This window comes from Chroicocephalus ridibundus, chromosome 9 (assembly GCF_963924245.1).
Source record: "Chroicocephalus ridibundus chromosome 9, bChrRid1.1, whole genome shotgun sequence".
Taxonomy (NCBI): domain Eukaryota; kingdom Metazoa; phylum Chordata; class Aves; order Charadriiformes; family Laridae; genus Chroicocephalus; species Chroicocephalus ridibundus.
Window position 1 is genome coordinate 10631783 of NC_086292.1, and position 6482 is coordinate 10638264.

Genomic DNA, 6482 nt, shown 5'->3' on the forward strand with positions numbered 1-6482 from the left:
AACCTTGTAGAGCACTACAGCTATATACTTCTTAATAGTGCAAGTCAGATCCCAGGATGAAGAGGCTGCATACAGCGTCTGGGATGAAAGGCACAGGTATGAGGATATCCAAACCTCAGGTCAAGAAAACAGTTAAGCATAAGCTGAAGTTCCCTGAATGGGTCAGGCAGCCCCTGAATTGGTCAGGCAGTTGGATTTAGATGATTATTGTAGGTCCCTTCCGACTGAAATATTCTATTCTAAGTTACTCCTTTGCCCCGTGAGTAAACTTTGGAAGAACTCCCTTAACTTGAAGCATATGTTTTAAGTCTCGTTTAAACACACTGGGACCACAAGTATGTCCCTAAGAGTTTTGCCAAGAAGGGATGCATTCCTCAATCATTGCCTGAACAAGTGTTATCCCAGCAGCAAAGATGGAGGCTGCGAGCAACAACCCAAAGACAGGACAGGCTGTGGGCCCTAGAACTATAGAATTTTTCTGGCTGTCCAAAGTAGTTTAGAAAGCACATGCCCCTACCATAGTTAAGCATTGGCTTTTCTAGCTGCTTTCAGGGTTTCTACTTCAGTAGTACCATCCATGCTTCTCTCTCTCATTTTTTTTCATTGTAGAACTTGCCTTAATCTTCCTCACTCCCCACAGAAAACTACTGAAATCATGGATTCAGGAGGCCTTTTACACTCCCACAGATGTTTGTGTAGGAAAGGATGACTTGGCTCTTGGATTTTAAGAATCACAACATGCATAAAAAGACTTCGTTGTCATACTTTTTAAGAGGAGACTTGTTTGACAGCAGTCCATACCAATCTAAAGACAGCTAAATAGCTGTGGTCCAGAGAGCTTTTAAAGCCTGTGCAAGAATGTGTCCTGCAGTTTTAAATAAAACTATCAGCCATGATTTCAAACTGTTCAAAAGCTGCATGTTCCATTTGCTTCGTAGGCTACTCATCAATAACTTCCAAGTTTGATCCATACTGCATCTTAACTACTGTGTTAGGTCACACCAAAGCATATGAAGAGGAGTTGGCTCCTATCACTTCAAGTGGACTGTAGATTGCATTAATGTGATGTTTTCTTTTTGCTTTTACTTTGTGAAGCTTGTTCATCTTTCTGGAATGACATTATCACAAGCTGTGAAACAAAACGTACATTCTTCGGTTCCTTGTTATAACCTTGCCCTTCTGAATGTTTAGGTTTACATGGTTTCGACCTGGAAAGGTATTTCAACTGAGACTATAAGTGAAATCTTTTCAGACAAATGGAACACTGCATGGGTGTAAAATGACCTACTGCTTAAGATACTTGCAAAGGTTTGGGTTTTTGGTAAGAGTACCAAAGTACTACTGGTAAGAGTAGAAGAATCCATGTATACCTTTACCTTCTAGACAGAATATATTCATTCAGTTGTTCCCCTGTAACAGCAATTGCCCATGTTCTCCAGAAATAGAAAGGCTTCCAGACTGTTTTCTTCATGGTCTCTGCAAGAGGTGATGGACCTCTTAGTCTCAAGTTTGTCTTGCCACACATGAATCCAGGAGTCCACACATGAATTCCCACCCATAATCCAGGAGGAAGTAGTCAATGACCTGCTTCTGCACCTAGACGCACATAAGTCTATGGGGCCAGATGGGATTCACCCAAGAGTACTCAGGGAGCTGGCGGGAGAGCTCACCAAGCCTCTCTCCATAATTTTTCAACAATCTTGGTCAACAGGGCAGGTGCCAGATGACTGGAGGGTGGCTAATGTGACGCCCATCTACAAGAAGGGTCGGAAGGAGGATCTTCGGAACTACAGGCCTGTCAGCCTCACCTCGGTACCAGGAAAGATCATGGAGAGGATCATCTTGAGTGAGCTCTCACGGCCAGTGCAGGGCAGCCAAGGGATCAGGGCCAGCCAGCATGGGTTTAGGAAAGGGAGGTCCTGCTTAACCAACCTGATCTCTTTCTATGACCATGTGCCCTGCCTTCTGTATGCGGGGAAGGCTGTGGACGTTGTCTGTCTGGACTTTGGTAAGGCCTTTGACACCGTCCCCCACAGTATTCTCCTGGAGAAGCTGGTGAATCATGGCATAGACAAGTGTACTCTTCGCTGGGTAAAAAACTGGCTGGATGGCCGTGCCCAGAGAGTTGTGATTTATGGGGTGAAATCCTCTTGGCGGCTGGTCACCAATGGTGTCTCTCAGGGCTCAGTTTTGGGGCCAGTTTTGTTTGATATCTTTATCAATGATCTGGATGAGGGGATTGAGTGCACCCTCGGTAAGTTTGCAGATGACACCAAACTAGGTGGGAGTGTTGATCAGCTTGAGGGTAGGAAGGCTCTACAGAGGGACCTGGATAGGCTGGATCGATGGGCCAAGGCCAACTGTATGAGGTTTAATAAGGCCAAGTGCCGGGTGCTGCATTTTGGTCACAACAACCCCAAGCAACGCTACAGGCTTGGGGAAGAGTGGCTGGAAAGCTGCCCAGCAGAAAAGGACCTGGGGGTGCTGGTGGACGGGCAGCTTAACATGAGCCAGCCGTGTGCCCAGGTGGCCAAGAAGGCCAACAGCATTCTGGCTTGTATCAGGAACCGCGTGGCCAGCAGGAGCAGGGAAGTGATCGTGCCTCTGTACTCGGCACTGGTGAGGCCTCATCTCGAGTACTGTGGTCAGTTCTGGGCCCCTCTGTACAAGAGGGACATTGAAGTGCTGGAGCGTGTCCAGAGGAGAGCTACCAGGCTGGTGAGGGCTCTGGAGACCAGGGCATATGAGGAGAGGCTGAGGGAGCTGGGCATGTTTAGCTTGGAGAAGAGGAGGCTGAGGGGAGACCTCATTGCCCTCTACAACTGCCTGAAAGGAGGTTGTAGAGAGGTGGGTGTTGGCCTCTTCTCCCAGGTGAATAATGACAGGACCAGAGGAAATGGTCTGAAGTTGGAGCAGGGGAGGTTTAGATTAGCTATTAGGAAGAATTACTTTACTGAAAGAGTGGTCAGGCACTGGAACAGCCTGCCCAGGGAGGTGGTTGAGTCACCATCCCTAGAGGCATTTAAGAAACATCTAGATGTGGCACTTCAGGGCATGCTCTAGTGGCAGAGATTGTAGGGATTTTTGGTTTGGGTTTTTTTGGGGTGTGTATGGTTGGCCTCGATGATCTCAAAGGTCCTTTCCAACCATGAAGATTCCATGATTCTATGAAGCGGGAGTTTACTGTAATTGAAGTGTTCCTATGCACACTGAGGGGTACTTAAACACTTGGGATTTTCATTCTTCTATACTTAAGAGTGCATTTGGGCCTTCCTTCTAACAGATTATCTTTCCATTAAAACAGCAGTTGTCACAGAAATGGATAGTGGGAGAGGCTAGTTCCTCGGTTTTGACAAAGTATAAGCCTTCAAATTATTGTTGCATTTCTCAGAACTTCATGTTGAATTATATGTTAAATATTTGTTCAACACTGATATATCTTCTTACTTCACAATTAAAATACTCTGGAATTTGAATTCCACTGAATTTCTGACTGTAGCCCTTTCATTCCAATACAGAACAAAAGTAAGCTTCTAAGAATCTGTGTATGTCTGAACAGAAATGTTCAGAAACCCAAGTCACTCTAGGATTGGTTGTGCTTCAAGGACACACTGTAAATCCCCCTGTATTACGCGGTGAAAGATACGACTTGAACGGGATGCTCACTTTGACGGTCCCGAGGTCTTGCCAAGCTGATCACTAGTCGGTCATCAATTAGGAAGGTAGGAGGTTTGCATGGGAAGGGCACTGTTTTTTTTTCTTATTACACACATTCACGGATCAATAGGAAACATGCACCTTTCACAGGCTCTACTGATAGTTTTCCCTGAAAAACAAACCCCAGTGATCCAGTTGCTTTCTCTACTTGATGGTGCCGTGTGTTTACTTAAATTGGTTAATGTATTTGTGAATGTCTTAATTCTAGTGACTTTCTAACTATGGCACATGAACATAAATTTCTCCATTACACCTTTTATTTCATTTCATTTATAATATATGGAACATTATGCCTTTTCTTTCAAGATTAATGTGTCAAAACATATTTAAAATAGAACTTGATTGTTCTCCAATGCAAATCAGGTGTGTATAATAGCAGAGATGCCCAGTGCATGCAGGAGTAGTCACAGTAGGCAGAATGCAAAAGGAGAGTTAAGGATAGTTGCCAGGAGTCATTCAGAGATTCAGTGGCAAAATCACACAGAAGAACTCACATGTCTTCACTTCCTGAGCTCTAACCGTAAGTCAGCGCAGCTTCCTGATGTAATGATCACAACTCCCTCTTGGTTTTTGTTTTTTTTTAATTGGCTGAATCCCATGGGCCATCAGTCCAAATCTGTTCTTGCCTGTGGACTATTACAGTGTGTGCAGAGAACTTGAAAATAAAAAGCCATCTGTGGCTGTACTTGTTATGTGACTTTTCACATCCCTACTTCCAGTAGAGAAGGAGCTTTGTCAGCACGACTAGTAGGTCAGAATTTCAGACTTGGTTAGTTGTGTTTGAAAGGGGAAAGAAACATGTCGGTTGGTTGTTTTTGTGTGGTCTCAAAGTGTGATGCAGATTATTGCTCCAGAAGAGGGCTGAAGAATGTAGTCATGCTCTCATACTGCCTGTTACGCCATCCATTAAATGCTGGAAGAAGATCAGTATTGTGCTCATTGTCATTAAAAGGAAGAAATTAAACCTCCATTTGTAGAAAAATCATACAAAGGAGATGTGCTGTTGCAGAGTGAGTCACCTCCTAGCTTTAACTTCTTCTGTTTAAGTGCAGGATAAATCCGTTCTTGATCTCATGAACAATGCAGATAGGTAGGGGGTTGCTTTTTTTTTACTTTTTGCTTTTTCTTTTTTTGCTTTCTAATCAAGCACACCTCATGACCCACTGTTGCTCCAAATCCATGAATATATGTATGAATGTATGAAAACTCCATGCTTTCAGGATATGTTATATAAAAACACCCCAGCATATCTAGATTGAGCACGCACATTCAATTTACACAGCTGTTTTTGCTAAAACAGTCTTTGCAGAGACGGGCCTGATGTCAGAATGAAATATTTTGTAGTTGTTTGACTTCTAGTGAACAGTAAATTAGTATCTTGGCTTTAAAACATTTTGCCATTAGTGACTGTACAGCTCACTCTGTAGCTGTCACACCCCACAAAGTACTAACATTTACCAAACACCACACATACCAGGAACTAGCAGAGGCAGAGCCAGCTGGTTTCTCCCCTAAGAAGTCACAGAGTTGTTGCCCATAGGCCATCTGTGATAAGGTCTTAACTGTTTTCTGGCTGTGGATAAAGGTCTGTCTGTGTTCTGAACCCTCATAAGCATACAGCTTCCACCACGGGAGCAGTTCAGAAGGACAGCTGCCCTTTTCTCTTGAAATGTCTCAGCGACATCCCTGCTGGTGTAAGAGAATTCCCAGAAGTACATTTCACAGTGCTTTTTTGAGACTCATTTCAGTCCCAAGTGATCAGACTGTCAGCTAGCCCTGAGGATGCTTTCATACATTGTAAACAGAAACTGGAAGTTCCTTTCACAGCACAAATGCTGATTACATTTTCTATGATAATCTATTTCCATTCCCTATCTTGAATTCATCTGCTGCTAGAAACCTTCCCTTTATACCATGACTTATCTCTTTAAGTGTCTGATATGTAACTATGTAAATACCGGTGGCGTATCCCTGATAGGGAGATTGTCGTTGCATTGCTACTGGTAACCAGTGGTTATGTCACTTTCCCTCGCTTGAATAGGCTTTGACTCATGGTGGTTTTCAGGACAATGGTTATAAAATAACACACTGAGGGGTTGCCGAGACTATAGTTTTGCAATAGAGACAACTGTTGACCTCAAGGCTACAAGAAAACATTTTTTTTCTTTTTTTGTTAAGGCTTTTGTTCTTTTATAGTATGAGTTTTTCTTGCATGGAAGTTTGGAAAGAAGTCTATGTTAGCAAGCTTGAGTCTGGTGGGAAAACCCCACACTTCTGAGCACAAATGCTAATTCTTTCTAAGTGTTCTGAAGCATTGCTTGACTGAAATTTTAATTGCTTCAGTTATCCTACCTTTCTTCGAATTATTTGATGGCAGGATGTTCTATACTTTGGATTATTGTCTGACTTAAGTGATGGCAGGAAGAATTACTGAAACCAGTGGTTATTCAATTAACCTTTTTCTTTTTCTAATTAAAGGACTTGCTTGGGAACAACGGTTCAATGTTGAATTATTTTTTTTTCTAAGAGATTCAAGAGCCCTAGAGACAGGGGCCAAATTTTTTGGCAGGTGCAAAATGTCTTAGCATTGTAGGACTGAAAGACAATTGAAGGGTCTGATGGTTGGCTTCTGTTTCCAGGTATATATCTAACTTGCTGTATAAGCTTAAGGATTGCCTGCACATGGACACATAAACATCACAAAATTAGCCCTCATTGTTAACTTAAAGCGTATATTATTAAGAGCTGAGATCCAGAATTTAAGT